At 39.9% G+C, this 15,901-nt stretch overlaps 1 protein-coding gene and 1 long non-coding RNA gene across 11 annotated transcripts in view; one reads left to right on the plus strand and one right to left on the minus strand.

Annotated features, from left to right (window-relative positions):
* LOC145510122 (uncharacterized) overlaps positions 1-15,901 on the plus strand; it is an 838,825-nt gene that overhangs the window by 482,179 nt on the left and 340,745 nt on the right. The gene's annotated exons all lie outside the window — the stretch shown is intronic.
* The window catches only part of LOC145510124 (uncharacterized), a 28,634-nt gene continuing 16,429 nt past the window's right edge, over positions 3,697-15,901 (minus strand). The window contains exons 4-5 of the long non-coding RNA XR_014056735.1: positions 14,584-14,738; positions 3,697-3,973 (exon numbers count right to left, since the gene is read on the minus strand). This is a non-coding gene — a long non-coding RNA (uncharacterized LOC145510124). The remainder of the gene's footprint in view (positions 3,974-14,583; positions 14,739-15,901) is intronic.

Here is a 15,901-nt window from a genome sequence, read left to right on the forward strand (position 1 = left end):
ACTATTCTAGTGCCCTAAGGCACAGACACTTAGCCTTAGCATCGGAACCAGTTAATTGGGCCCTCAAACAATCCAGCTGAGATCTGAGGCTGGAACACTTCTGCTCTGTGCTCTTGTTTCACCACCCTTTAGAATCGTCATGTTTCAGGCTTGGAGGAAATCATAAAGACCAAGCATTCAATAGTTCTCAACTTTCATTCTTATGCAACAAAAGGAAGAATAATGTAAACAAAGATAAGAATCTCCCATTGACGTAGGTCAGTCAAGTTTACTCAACTACAAAGATAATTTGCTTTGTGGGGTATGTGCAATTATCTTCTTTCAGTTCCCTTAGTTATTCTTTATGTAAGAATACTGGCGTGAGTTATTATTTCCTTCTCCAGGGGATCTTCCTGACCCAGGGATTGAACCTGGCTCTCTTGCTTTACAGGTGGATTCTTTACCATCTGAGCCACCAGCAAAGCCCTAGCTATTCTATACTTGTCCAATAGGTTTTTATTGTAGTCAATGAACTGATTTAATTTATATATTAAAAAAAATAATTGCAGATATTGTTCTATATTTGTAGTAACAAATTACCTGTGGTGACCACAGCTGTGAATCAGAAAGTAAAGTTGAAAACTTCTGTACCTGGTCTAACCCTTCATCTGACTTTTGAGATCCTACATTTCTGTCAAATTTATTCATGTTGGACTTACACACCTCTAGTGGCAGAGGATCTGATTTGCTTCTTCCTGAGGGAACTCCAAAAATTAGTAAGCTCAGTCTGGATGGAGCTGAAATATCTCTCTGAAATTTTTCCCCACCAGTTTTATTGTATATTCTTAGGCCATATAGGAGGTATCTGTGAAGAGGTCATGACAGATGGCAGACCTTTGGCTTCTTCCTTGTGGTCTTTGCCAAACCTGTGATGGTACCACTAGACTTGGTGTAGTCATCCCGGATAACAGGGAATTCTGCTTGATGATTAGGGCTGGTTAGCATTCTTGAAGCAGAGATGAAAGCATTTTGAAGAGTGTCCAACCAGGAGAAGCATGTAGAGAAACTGGAGGTGAGGAGGACTCAGAGAAGATGCTCTCTGCCCTCTCTAAACATCAGTGAATACCAGTCTCACCCAAAGGAGCAGCAGAGTCTAAGAAAGGGAATTTATCTCTGTAGAAATGAATCCTGATCCACAGTATGAGGGCCAGTAGTTATTTTCTGGACACAGCAAGAATTTATAAATGAAATAAGTGTTCAAGAATCTGGATTTCAGAAAGAAAATGGCTGGGTTTGAATCAAAGCTCTGCCAAGCCATTTTGGACAAATTGTTCAAGCTCTAAACATTAGCTTCTTCATCTGCATATTTTGGAAAATAATAACACTAAGTCATAGGGTTATTATGAGATTAAATGTGTTAAGTTATGTAAAGGGTCACTAAAAAGCATTATTATTTATACTTAAAAATTTACATTCAAGTTAAAAGAGGTAATATTGGTAAAAAAAATTCAGAGTTAAGATAGCACACTTATTTGTTGCATAAATTCAAAATTTATCCAAATTGAAAATCAAACTGATTAAATGGCCTCCCCCTACTCTTTTTGTTCCCCTCTTAACTGATGTTTAGAAGCAGAGGATAGCTTTGCTAATCTCATATCGGCAACTCTTTTCAAAGACTGTAGATTACTATGGAAATATTGCACTTAAAACTATGAGCTTAATGATAAGTACCATCATGACTCTGCTGCTTGTACCTTTCTATTCATGGGCATTCAGATGTATTAAGACATTTCCTCTCTGTGGTACATACACAATCTCTGAAATGCCTTGATTCAACTACTTGGATTAGGGATTCTGTGCAGACATAGCCAACATTGTTGCTGGAGGGAAAATAAGAAGAGGCCAAAGTGAGAATAATCACAGGTGGCTCAGATGGTAAAGAATCTGCCTGCAATGTGGGAGACCCAGGTTCAATCCCTGGGTCTGGAAGATCCCCTGGAGAAGGGCGTGGCAACCCACTCCAGTATTCTTGCCTGGAGAATTCCATAGACAGAGGAGCCTGGTGGGTTACAGTCCATGGAGTCACAAAGAGTCAGACACAACTGAGCAACTAACACACACAATAAACACGTTCCAATAAAATACATGTTCCGTGATACTGTCTTTCAAACTTTAACTGGATGGGCCAAAACGGTGTCTTACTGCTTGATTTAACTCAAGTTGAACATTTTGTAATATATTAATAAGCAAAAGTATTTTTTTATTGTGAAATTTCTGTTCATGTCTTCTGCCCATTTTCTATTGGATTGTATATGTCCTACTTAAATTAGGTTGCTTTATTGTTATTGTGTTATTTTTTAACATTATTTGTATTGGTTTGTAGAAAAAATCTTTACATGTCATGAAATGATCACGTTTACATGAAGAATTTTTTATATTTTATATAATTTAAGTAATGACAGTTTCTAAAATATAAATCAGGGAATTATCAATATTATCTTTAAGTTCTGGAAAACGATTTCTGTGTGTGGATGTTCATTATATGTGCTTTATTTGCAGTATTCCCAGATCAGTACTAATTTCTAATTAAAAGAAATAAAAAAACATAAGTTCAGTTTTTATTATTGCTTCTTTAAAAAAAAAAAGCATCTCTTTCTTATGAATTTTGTTAACAAAGATGCTTGATACATGTGCACCACTTTTGTTCTGAGATCCCATAAGAGTTTTATTTATTCATTTTAGTCTTAAATATATGTCAAAATTGGGTAAGAACTTAGTTAAGAATACCACAGTTTTTAGTCTCTGTTTTATCTTCTAGATAGAGCATCGAGCAGAAATCATATTTTGCTTAAGGAAGTTTGGTGCATTGTTAACATTCATCATAGCAGCAATAGTAGTGGAAGTAGTATTTAGAATTGTTTTTAACATTTCTTCTGTGGGGTATAAGAAAAGAGGAAAACATGGTCAGTTTGTTCATCTGGAAAATAGGAACACTAATGGCATTTTCCCCATGAGATTTTTTTAAGTTTTGAAGAATTAATACATGTAAAGCACATGGACTCATGGCTAACATACAATGGCTTCTCAACAAAAATTATCTTTTATTATCATCTATTAATATTAAATCCTAATTCAAGAAAAAGCATTTCCACTCACATTTTCCTGAGCCACTGCTGCTGCTCCTGCTAGGTCGCTTCAGTCGTGTCTGACTCTGTGTGACCGTATAGATGGCAGCCCACCAGGCTCCCCCATCCCTGGGATTCTCCAGGCAAGAACACTGAAGTGGGTTGCCATTTCCTTCTCCAATGTGTGAAAGGGAAAAGTGAAAGTGAAGTTGTTCAGTTGTGTCCGACTCTTAGTGACCCCATGGACTGCAGCCTACCAGGCTCCTCCATCCATGGGATTTTCCAGGCAAGAGTACTGGAGTGGGTTGCCAGTTGCCTTCTCCACCTGAGCCACTGAGGCACACTAATAATTCTTCTTTCTGGAGGCAGTTCTGCTCCCAGAATTAAGTGTTAGGACTTGAGAGAAGCCTATAGATGTTAGATGTTTGCTCCAGGGTCAAATTTGTCCATGAAAAGGGTATTCTTTCTCCATTCTCAGTAAAACATGGAGTGCTAAGCAATACTCAAATCACTCCCTAAATCTGTTAAATTAAGTCCTTTTCTAGGAAAATTACCAAGTGGAGGGAGGAAAACAACTGCATGTCATCCAGTATTGTGTGCAGACTGAGGTCTTTAATTACACAGAGTTTGATTCTGTGCTTGACCAAGAAAGAAATGTGGTTCTTGCTAATGAGTTGAGCACATAGGAATTTGGAGATGTTCGTCGTCAACAGTGCTTCCAGGAAGAGTTTCCCCTCCATTGTCGTGCTTCATTATTGGATTATATGATTTTCATTTTTTCCATCCCCAACCTTACCACTTTAAATGTTCCATCCTTTGCAATCAAATGCAATTCTTAAGCTTCATTTAGAAGTAACAATAGTGGTGCTCTATGGAATGGAAAAAGAAAAGGAAGAAAAAAATAGAGATGAGATCTAATTTACCAGAACACATCTTAAGAAATGAGAAGAAGATAAACCTGTCCCTGGGAACCGACACACTCCAGTATAGGGCCTAGTGTGGAGAATTCACAGCAGATTGGGGTTTTACAGGCAGATTTCTGGGAAACAGGGTTTTGTTGGAATGGGGAGCCATGGGCCTGTTGCAAAAATATTTGGGAGGCCTGTCTGTTTAACAGCCTCCAAAATACTTCCAAAGGTCACAAATGCTAAAAATAATAGAAACAAGTATAGCCAACTTCCCTGGGTTGGGAGCAAGCTCTGGAAAGGTGAAGGTGGTGTAGGACTAAGCCTCTGGATATAGAGGGGAAAAAATCAACTTCCTTTATAAATCTTGGTTTGCTACTACGTTCACCTCTTGGTTTCTGTCTCTGGTCATGCAGACAGGAGAGCACCTGGTTAGGAGCCCAAAGAACTAAGGACTTATTACTATACCACGACCTCATCTATCATCTCTATGAATCTACATCCTTGAAAGTGAAAGTGCTAGTTGCTCAGTTGTGTTTGACTCTCTGCAACCCCAGTGGACTGTAGCCTGCCAGGCTCCTCAGTCCATGGGATTTTCCAGGCAAGAGGACTGGAGTAGGTTGCCAGTTGAGATCCTTGAATGTCCTCTTTTGATGGTATGAGTCTATGATCCTACTTTTCAAGTGAAAGGGCTGAAATCATAGGGTTAAATGTAAGCAACATCCTTTCGAGGCAAGCCAGGCTGTTTTGATGAATACATTTTTGTGTGAAGTCATGGACTTTTTGACCACAAAATCATTAATCTTATCACTCTTCCAGCTGCCTTTACCTCCCACACCCACCCATTTCCCATGTATTTTTAGATTGTTTTAAAATCAGCCTCAGACAAACCGACACAGATTTATAAATATGATAATTAGACTATATCTTGCATTTTAGGATTTTAGAGCTGCTTAGGCACTCGGGAAATTTCGGGTCCAATTTCTGTATTTTCAGGCAGAGCAGCAAAATGATTTCTACTTGAAGATCAGATATTGCAACTGTCCTGCCCATAACCCTCGGGCTCTGCCTTCCAGTGCACTTTTCCTGACTGTTAGACCTGCATCTGCATATCTTTGCCTAAGGGCTTTCCCTGGCCTTTTGGAGGCAACTCGGCCCACACACATGGCAGGCCAGAGATGCCTGGGGAATTACTGCCCTATTCTCCAGCATCCTTTTGTCAGTGATAGAAATTCATATCTAAGTATCCCGGTTTCATCCCCATCAGTTCTCACCTTTGCCTGTTTAAGTAATTCTGAGGCACATGTTCTGCACTGGCTCCCGTAGTTAACCAACATTGGTAACCTGGATAGTTATCACTTATAATATATATAGTGTTATAGTTTCCCCTATACTGGCATCCTTTCCTTCCCTGACTTAACTTCCCTATTACCTGGGTTCCCTAGATTACCTTCCAAATATCTACCATTTGTGCACAAATCCTAACCTCAGGTTCTACTCCTGGGGGAATTCAAAGATACCCTGCACCTTGCACATACTTCTACCACGTTTTTCTAGCACAAGGATTCCTAATGGGTTGCTTTTATTGCTGTGACCCCTACCAGCTAATAGATTTGTTGATTATTGTCAGTAGCTTTGCATCGTTGCTTGCTCAGGCTTTAGTACAGTCCTAGCATGTTGTAAAATGTGGTACATCTTTGTGGCAATGAATTAAATTGAATTTTCAAGACTTTTTCATTGGTTACTCCAAAGCTGGAAAGAAGTGCCCAGGGCTCTTGACTCCTATGGTTCTCTTCATGCAACAGCATCATCCATACCTTCTGTGATGGACCTCTACTGCTTATGACCACCCAGCATGCATTCCACCCTAGACAATTTCAGTCCCCATAGCTAGGGTGTGCCTTCCAGTTCATGTAGTCCTTCCCTCTGACCATACTGATTTGTTCAGAGATCCAAACTTTTGGAATTGTCGAAACTGAGAAACCTGTTCTTTCTCTCTTCTTACTTTCCTTCTCCCCTCCTCCCAGCCTTTCTCTCTCTTTCTTTATTTCCTTCTTTTATTCATTCTTTCATTAGTACTAGAGTTACTGAGCTTATAGGAATGTGAGCCTAGAGCTTGCCAGTGGACTACTTTCTACCTAAAGAAGAGAGACTGCTCAAAGTAAAATCAATAGAATAAAAGAATGAATGGGGCAGGGGGAGAGAGAGTAGAGAGAGATAGAATCCTAAAGACACTGTCTTAGTTCTTGCATACAGATGTGCTTAAAAGATCTTGAACTTTTCAACTATGTAAGTCAACATATTATCATTTTTGCTTAAGTCAAAATGAGTTTCTTAGAGTTCTTGAGTTTCTTAGAGTTAAAGACAAACTTTAGTTAAATTATTGTGCCCACTTAGCACCAGACCCTGTCCAGGTACTAGAGATATAGGTACTTTCACTGTCCATGGAGAATCTGCATATGAATGAATAAGGAGTAATATTATAATAGTTCCCTGGTGACTCATCTGGTAAAGAGTCTGCCTGCAATGTGGGAGCCCTGAGTTTGATCCCTGGGTTGGGAAGATCCCCTGGAGACTACTTGCTCCAGTATTCTGGTCTGAAGAATTCCATGGACTGTATAGTCCATGGGGTCCCAAAGAGTTGGACATGACTGAGTGACTTTCACACACATTATAACACTAGGTTTTTCATTTTCCTGCTTTCCTTTTTTTTTGGAGCCACTGTGTTTCTTCTTCTCTTGGCTTTCTCAAGAGACAAAGAAGCTGGGTTATTTTCCTTTCAGTTTCCCCAGTCACAGAGAATTCCTTTCTAGTACCTTTTTTTTGCTTTTTAAGAGGCCAGCATATCCTGGTTGTTTGTTCCATGTGATGAATGTCCCCATTGCTTATTAACCTTCAAAATAGGCAGCCCCCACCATTAGGGCTTATGGTCTGTATGAGACAACATAAAAACAAGACACATTCTCCCGCATGCACATTTCAAATGAAATGTAACAGAAGAGAAATAAATAAAAATGGAAAAAAATGCCTTAAATGGTTTATGTTGGAAAATGTTATATGGGCAATAATGGTACTTATATGGGTTTTGGGCAGAGACTTTGATAATGAAGGTTAAATGAGGGAATGTTACAAAAAATGTTCACTGTTCATAAAAATAAATCTCTGGTATGAACCAGAATGAAATAAGCAGAGTTGCAGGCATTGAGAGCAGCTGGGGTGACCTCAGCCTCAGGTTGGTAATAGCCAGACTTGCTGGAACCACACACTCTCACCTCAGCAGGATTCACTTAGCTCTCCATCACAAGGACATTGAGTTCCATGGGCCTCAGGGGTGGCTCTTCAGCTGTCACTGAAAAATAAGGACATTGTCCCTTCTATCATTCTTCTTTTTTAGGTCCTGGCAGGGTTTCTAGGGACCCTGTCTTTCTAGGTTAAGTATCTGTCCAGAGGTTTCAAATGCAAACGTCCAGCAGCAGGTTGTGAATGAGTAAAATGGATTCGAAAGGGATGGTGGCAAATTGGAGAAACATGTGCCATATGAAAGGGTCACCACTACTCAGTTCAGACAGTGGGAATGCCAACTTAGTGGGATTAAGTCTTTCCTTTTCTCAAGGGGAAAGCTGGAATTCTCAATTTTATGATTTTTAAAAAAATAATTTCCAATATTTGTAACTGATTTCGGTTATATATATATAATATATGAATATATTTATATGCATATGTATTAATGTATGTATATAGATATTTATGGGTGTAGGGGAAGAATACATGTCCAAGGGGCAAAACTGGCCTAACAGCAGCCAGTTTGGAATCTATTGTAAGTGAATGCTGAGATTGTAATTATCATTGTTTACTTTCATTGATTTAATAATTCATTGATTATTGCTGTTGAGCTGTCAGATAAAGGTCTTCCATAATGTCTAGCCCTGGAGGCAAGAGCTTGTATTTGAAACAGTCATTCATTAGCATGTACTGTGTGCTGGGCATTTGTCTGTGAGCGTCTGGTGGATTATTTCATTATATTCTCCTTACCATCCAAAAATAGAAGCACCAGTGTTGTCACATTTATAATACAGGAAACTGAGGTTTCCAGAAATGAAGTACTTGACTGACCATGGTTATTGTATAGGACACCTTTTGTATAGCACCTCTCATCATCTTGGCCTTGCCACTGATTGCAGCCAAGGCTACCACTCCACCTCATGTGCTCTGGTTTCCTTTGGCTGCACAAAGATATTAATACATCATGGGGCAGACCTCTGCCTATGGGGGCAGGAGCTGATGGATAAAGGCTTGTGTCCCTGGGTGACAGTTCTGACACACGTTCCGTAAGACTCCTCAGAAGGCCTTGTGTGAAGTAAGCAGTCACCTGTAGCAGTTCACACTTTCTTGTACTGGTGTTTCCTCTTTTCCTGTTCACCTCCCTGCCCCTTATTTAGGGAATCACATTCCCCCAGTAAGCCACCTATGCATGCCACGTCTTCATCGCAGGCTCTGCTGTTGGGGAAGTCAAGCTAAGATAGTAAGTGGTAAAGCTGGAATTAAAATCTAATTTTGACTTGTCTCCAAGTAAATACTGTACCAAATCAGTCTTTATGTGATTCCTTTACCAGGTCCTTTCCAGTCTGATTGGTTGTGAAATAAAGCTTTTGAGTTAAAAAAGGCTCCGAAAGGATTCTTGACCAGCAAAAAGGGAGGATGGTAGTATGGGGTAGTTGGTACACAGAAAATAAATAGGAGAAACAAGGCAAAATGTGATTCTAGTTCATAATACAGTTAATTTTTTGGCACTGCTTATGTGTTTGTCACGGTGCCAAGTACTAAGAAAGGAACACAGAACTATGGAAATGAAAACTATGGTGGAAAAGACTTATTTCCAAAGATCTTCAGTGACTTGAGGCAAGAATGTCAATTTCAAATGTCTGCAGGGGCCAAGTGAGACCCTGGAGTTAAACCAGCCTGGTTTTTGTTTGCATATCAAACACAACTGCGTAGTTTTCACTGCTACACAGAATTAGGCTTTAGGTTTTCACCCATTTTTCTTCCAATACATTGCCGTCCCAGTCTGCTCATTTTCCCATTTTAGATAGACATGAAGGTACAAAAATAGTTTGCTTTCATTAATTAATAAAAATTGAGATACAATTGGTATATAACATTGTTTATGTATAAGGTGAACAGCATTTTGGTTTAATACATTTGTGTATTGCAACATGATTATAATAATGTTAGCTTTAGCTGACACTTCTGTCTCATCACATAAATGTCCCTTTTTTTGTTATAACAACAATTAAGACTTAGTCTCTTAGCAATTCTGAAGTTTATAATACAGTATTGTTGACTATACTCACTATGCTGTGCATTAGATTTCCCGAAATTATTTATCTGCTAGTTTTAAGTTTGTACCCTTAGTTTGTACCCTTAAACACCACCTAGCTCCTGGTAACCACCATGAAAAGTGAGAGTATAGTCGCTCAGTTGTTTCTGACTCTGCGACCCCACGGACTATAGCCTACTAGGCTCCTCTGTCCACGGAATTCTTCAGGCAAGAATACTGGAATGGGTGTCCATTCCCTTCCCCAAGGGATCTTCCCAACCCAGGGATCAAACTCGGGTCTTTGCATTGCAGGCAGGTTCTTTACTATCTGAACGACCAAGGAAGCCCCAGTAACCACTACACAACTCTCCATTTTTACTAGTTCAGCTTTTTTTTTTTTAAGTTGCAAATATAAATGATATCATGCAATATTTGTCTTTCTGTCTGACATCTCACTTAGCATTATACTCTCATGATCCATATTGTTGGAAATGGCAGGATTTTCTTCTTCCTCGTGGCTTTATAATATTCTATTATATATCTCTACCACATCATTTTATCCTTTTCTCTCTTGACACTTAGGTTGTTTCCAAAGCTTGTCTATTATATTATAAATAATGCTGTAATGAACATAGATGTGTATATATCTCTTTGAGATACTGATTTCAGTTCCTTCGGATGTACACCCAGAAATGGAATTGCTGGATCATATGGTAGTTAATTTTTTTTTTTTTTTAGCAACTTCCATCCTCTTTTCTACAATGTGATGTCAAGCACTTTTGTATCAATATATACCTATTGGCCATTTGTATGTGTTCTTTGGTAAAATATCTTTTCAGGTTTTTTGCCCATTTAAAAATTGGATTATTTCCTTTCTTTGCCCTTGAGTTGTATGAGTTCTTTATATGTTTTGGGTATTAATCCCTTATCACATACATGGATATTTTCTCCCACTTCATAGGCTGCCTTTTCACTTTATTAACAGTTTCCTTTGAGCTTCCCAGGTGGAACAGTGGTAAAGAATCTGCCTGCCAAAGCATGCTGTGCAGAATCCCGTTAGTTTAATGTGGTCTTACTTGTTTCTGTTTGTTTTTGTTGCCTTTGATGTTGCGTCTTAGGCAAGAAATCATAGACAAGGCCAATGTTAAGGATCTTTTTCCCTATGTTTTCTCAGACTTTTATCGTTTTGGATCTTACATTTAAGTCTTTGATCCATTTTGAGTGAATTTTTGTCAGTAGTGTAAGACAGCAGTCTAGTTTCATGATGCATGTGGATATCCAGTTTTCCCAATGCTATTTATTGAAAAGACTGTCCTTTCTCCATTGCATGTTCTTGGCACACTTCTCATTTAGTTGACATATATGTATGGGTTTATGTCTGGACTCTATGTTGTGTTCCACTAGTCTTTGTGCCCGTGCTTTCCTTACAACTGTAAAGAAAACAGCCCCTTAAGGTTAATGACAAATGGCAACCAATTCTGCCATCCTGTTAAGGGAATATGGTAGAGTCTGGGAATTGGGGAGGCTGGCCTGTCTAACAGCTATAAGTCAACTCCAGCTGGCTGTCACTGTGTAGGAATGTAGGTCTCCTCATGCCAGATCTCCTAATTGTTGAAGAGTAGTTGGAAACCCAGAAATATTTGTGAAAATCTTTATAGATTTTTTAATGTTAACAGCGATTTCAAATTTCTTAAACAACAGGCAAGTCAACCCTGATGGAGCAAACAGAACACATCTGCAAGTTGTATTTTACACACAGGCCACTGATTTGCACTCTGTGATACAGGCTCAGCCCTCTTTTCCTCCAAAGCCCTTGAGCTGTGCCTTGTTTTCCTGGGAGAGATGCAAGACTAGGAAAAGTGGCATAGGATGTGGGCTGCCAGTGAATTCGTCTCTTAGGATTCTCTTCACTTTCTATTTTTAGGGAAAGTAGGTTAAGACTTCTTTATTTGTGTGTGTGTGTGTGTGTGTGTGTGTGTGTGTGTGTGTACGTGCACATGTGTTTGCTAAGGATTCAGAAATAGACCTAGTTTAAGAAAAACACACAATCAAATATGTACATTGATGTTCTTTAGAAACTATGAAGAGGGCAAGGAAAAACTAATTAGCCAAATAAGTGGCTTTTGCTGGTGGATGGTGGTATTTGAACATGTAGGTAGAGTTTAAAAAAAAAAAAGAGAATTCTTAAATTAGGAAGAAGGGAGTGTAGAACCTTAATTTTTTTTCTTTGCGTAAAATTATCATGTCCCCTGGCCAGATTTCTATTGGCCTTGATGATTAGTTGGCTATTTTAGTAGTTCATTGTCTCATCCTTTAGAAAAAGCCCCTCCTAAATGCGACTCACTATGTCATAACTATATAAAATATTCATTGAGATGGTGCTTTTAATGGATTTGTTTGGAATGAACTCGAGCAGAGGGAGCCATCACTGATTTGTGGAGCAGCAAGGCAGTTTCAGCGCTGTGTCTGCCCCAAGCATTGCTTTGTTCAACAAGGCCCTCCACCTGCCATCTTTGCCTGCAGGCTCTAATCTGAGAGAAGGCACTAAAACCATACTTTGGGGGCTTTTCAAGACTAGAATTTGTATTCATTTTTCATAACAGTATTCCAATGTGGTGTTTTTCGTATTGTGTTCAATAGAGGTCTACTACAGCTTGTCTGTCATTGCCTAGAGTGAGTTCTTGAACTCCAGAATTAGACAAATTTGGCTTTGAATCCTGACTAGTTATGTGACCCTCAGGCAAATATTTTAACATTTCTGAGCTTTAGCTTCCTTATCTTTTTAATCTAGAAAATGCTAGTACATACTTCATACAGAATTTGAAGCTTGAATGGGGATAGTTTGCAAAGTACATAGTCTAGTGCCCAGGACATATTGGAAACTTACTAACATTGGCTGTTATTCTCTAAGTAGTACCATAAATCCAACCACTGCAGCATATCTGGGACCACTAGAGGTTTGTATGGAGTTTTCTGCTAGACATGCCATGTGGTTCTTTTCTTTTACCAAACTTGACAGTAGAGCAGGGATAACTGAGCACCTTGAAACGAACGGAAGAATTGTGGACCAGAGAGGATAAGGGAAATGATCAAGACTGTTCTGTAAATTAGTGATAAATCAAACCAGGGAATATAGTTGAATATTTTGACCCCTTTCTCAGCATTAATTACCAACCTTCTAAAAAATCAGATTAGGAGCTTTTCTTTTTTCTTTATTATTTGCAACCAGAGTATATCTGAATCTGAAGTTATGCCATCATGACCTCTACTATTTAATTTCTGTGTGTGTGCCTCTTTGCTTTTTAGTTCTGAGTAGTCACCTACTTGCCACCCTTTTGCAATATGAAATAAAAAGTCACAAAAATCTTCCCTGTCTTAACACAACCAACCTCAAAACCTGGAGTCTCCAGGCCCAGCCCCAGCACCCAGCAAGCGTGCTCTCACTTTGTCCCACCCCATTCCATTCCCTTCTGATTCTGAACACTGTGTATCTGTTAGAAGGAACTGTAATCCATTTGGGGAATGACCTTGGGCAAATTACTTCACTTTTTGGGTCACGGTTTCTCCATCCTTAAAGTGGAAAAGATGATTAATTTTCTTAATAAGGGAATAATAGTTCCCCATGAAGGTATGGAAGGCATTTGACAATGATCCACTTTGCCTGTTGCCTTCTGGGACTGGGTGGGGCTGGGGTTTTATTTTTATAATCTTCAAATTGAAGACACAAATAATTTTCATAAGGTTGCTGAAATGATGAAACAACTATTTCTCAGGGCAAGGTCCAGTTAAGTGGCAAGGATGGAGCAAACATGGGGGAAATGGGCCAGAGGCGGCCTCAGACACTCTCTTCCTTGGTGTGTCAGTCCTGGGAGGGAGAAGGGGCTCCTCAAGATCCTGATTAAGCAGGGATTGCCAACAGCACTCTCTGTATCCAGGCAAACAAGAGCTACCCCTCCCCCTTCCCTTTTACTCCTAAAACAAAAATCTATCAAGATTTAATCACATTGCTTTATCTCCAGGACCTAACCTCTGAGTGTTCCTGAGAACATTTCAGTTTGTCTCCAGGCTCTCAAGCTTGTGCCTCGATGGGAATGTGATCCCTTTAGGCTTTATACTTGAGTGGAAGAAGCAAAGATTGCTTTTTGTTCCCCTTTGACTCTTCTGAATTAACATGAAATTGAAGATGACTGTAGTTAGGGGAAGAGAGAGAGAGAGAGGACAATGAGAAGGGAAGTGAGGAAGGAGGCTCAGAAAGCCAGTGCAAAGAGTATGTCTTGGAACCCGAGGGAAACTCTGTGTTCATCAAGGTAATAGTTTCCTTCCAGGCCATCAGCAGAATGAAAACAGCTCACCCAGCCTCATTTAAACCCTTTCATCTAGGTCTCTGAGGCCCTTCTCTGGGGAGTGCTCTTTGGAGTGTGAATTCCTCCAAGCTCATTATCTCAGTGTAAGTGCAGATGCTACCCCCACCCGCCTTTGGTCCTTCTTCCACTGCAACCGCCCTTTCTAAGCTCTAGGACCAAACTGATGCTGGCAGCAAGGGTGACTGCATCTTAACTGTGTAACTGAGAAACAGCATGGATACTGATGTCTCAGTATTAATTAATAGAATCTGACGTTTGTGGCTGTCATATCAACCAGCCGCTTTTTTTCAGAAAAGTAATTAAACCATGGGTAGGAGTTTGGACCACAGGTAGGGGTTTGGAGGACTTCCCTGGAGGCTCAGTGATAAAGAATCTGCTTGCTGATGCAGGAGATGTGGGTTTGATCCCGGGGTCGGGAAGATGCCTGGAGTAGGAAGTGGCAGCCCACTCCAGGGTTCTTGCCTGGGAAATCCTATGAACAGAGGAGTCTGGTGGGCTGCAATCCATGGGGTCGCACATGAGTCAGACATGACTTAGCAACTAAACAACAAGGGGTCTGGAAGCTGTCTATACAAGTCTGAGGGTTGATTGGGATTGGCGAAAGGACCTGCCTCTTTGGTTTAAGCTGTGTGTAAGCTTTGTCGAAAACCACAGACTTGGCTTCCAGTGCTGAGAGAGTGTGGAGGCGTGAGGGGAAGGGCTTTTGCTGCCTTTCACCCTCACTTCCTCCTCTCTTTTGCCACTGGCCTGTTCCTTCGCTCTTCCTCCCATGGCTGTCCCTGCTCTGTGCAGGGTCAACCAACCCATTTGCCTGCTAAAATGAGGTGTAAAATAAATGGTGGCAAAAGAACTCCATGAGAAAAATTTTGGTGGAGCATATGGGATATACTCACCAGATATTTTGTGGTCTGACAGAAAGGCTTGAATTTCAATATTCTGTCCTTCTAAAGTGTCCTTTATTTGCATTCTTGGATCCTTCCTTCTTTTCCTCTTTCTTTCTCCATCTCTTCTCTTTACTCTTATTTCTTTCCTTGAACAGAAGTCATACCTATTTCAAATTTTTTGAATAACATTGTTTTCGGATTATGAATTGAAATGATATATACTCATTATAAGAAAATCAGCTAAAGAAGTATGAAAAGAATGCCAACTGAGAAGTAATGACATTGAAGCATTAGCGGTGATAAGCTCTATGTTAAGTGCTTCACATATATGATCTCATTTAATCCTTTTGACAACCATGTGAGAAAGTTACTGTTATCACTTGTGTTTTGCAGATGAGAAAACTGAAACAGAGAGGTTAGGTAACTTGCCTAAAGTCACATAGCTAGTGAGCAGTAGTGTAGACTTTGAACCCAGGTGGTCTAACTCCAGAGTCTCTTTCTTATCCAGTGTGCTCTATGTTGCTCTGTGCTGTGCCAACTACACATCAAGAAAGACAGTGCCAACTGGAGAGACCTCCAGTCGCTCAGATTAGTCCTCCTTGGGAACATCTGGTCCGAGGAACTCATCACCCTCCACGCTAAGGCTCTCTACTTCACAGGCTCAGAAGCCTGTCTTTTACAGGGATGAATCACATTACTATATTCACAGAAACAGCTGTGGTACTGACGATTAAGCTCATTAATTTACAAAGAACAAGTCTAGGAAGACTTACATTTACCTATCAGTACATCCTCATTCTACAGTAGAACTGCATGGGAAGCTAACCAACTACTGTTTCCTTGGACTGGGGAGCCTCAAGTCAGTGCGTAGGAGTCATTCAGCTAACTCTCAGCTGAGTTATCTTTTCAAAACCACCGTTTTCCTCTTCCCCTACCTCCCTCATTACAGGAGTAATGGAAACCCTAATACACCAGTGCATTAAGCCAAGTCATCTCTCGCCTTTATCCTACGACTGGCCACTCTCCATTCTGAGAACACATTGTTTCTGTAGACTTCTTTCTACCATCAGTTAGGCTACAGTCAAGTCTTTTTGGTCTGGGAGTCATTCTGTTTTCTAAAGTTTGCATATTTCTGCTTGTGTCTGCCAACTGTTAATTTAAAGCTCAAGTCTTGAAGGGCAAATTTTAAAAATTTTATGGAAGTATATTTTACAGATCACAAAATTTTAAAGATAAAATTACACTTTTTTAAAATGTACAATTTAGTGGTTTTTGTGAAGTTAACCAGGTTGTGCAGCCACCCTCCTAATGCTTTCATCACCCCAGT

The sequence above is a fragment of the Giraffa tippelskirchi genome, chromosome 6, assembly GCF_054371585.1.
Source record: "Giraffa tippelskirchi isolate mGirTip1 chromosome 6, T2T-mGirTip1v1.2.pri, whole genome shotgun sequence".
In the NCBI taxonomy this organism is placed as follows: Eukaryota; Metazoa; Chordata; class Mammalia; order Artiodactyla; family Giraffidae; genus Giraffa; species Giraffa tippelskirchi.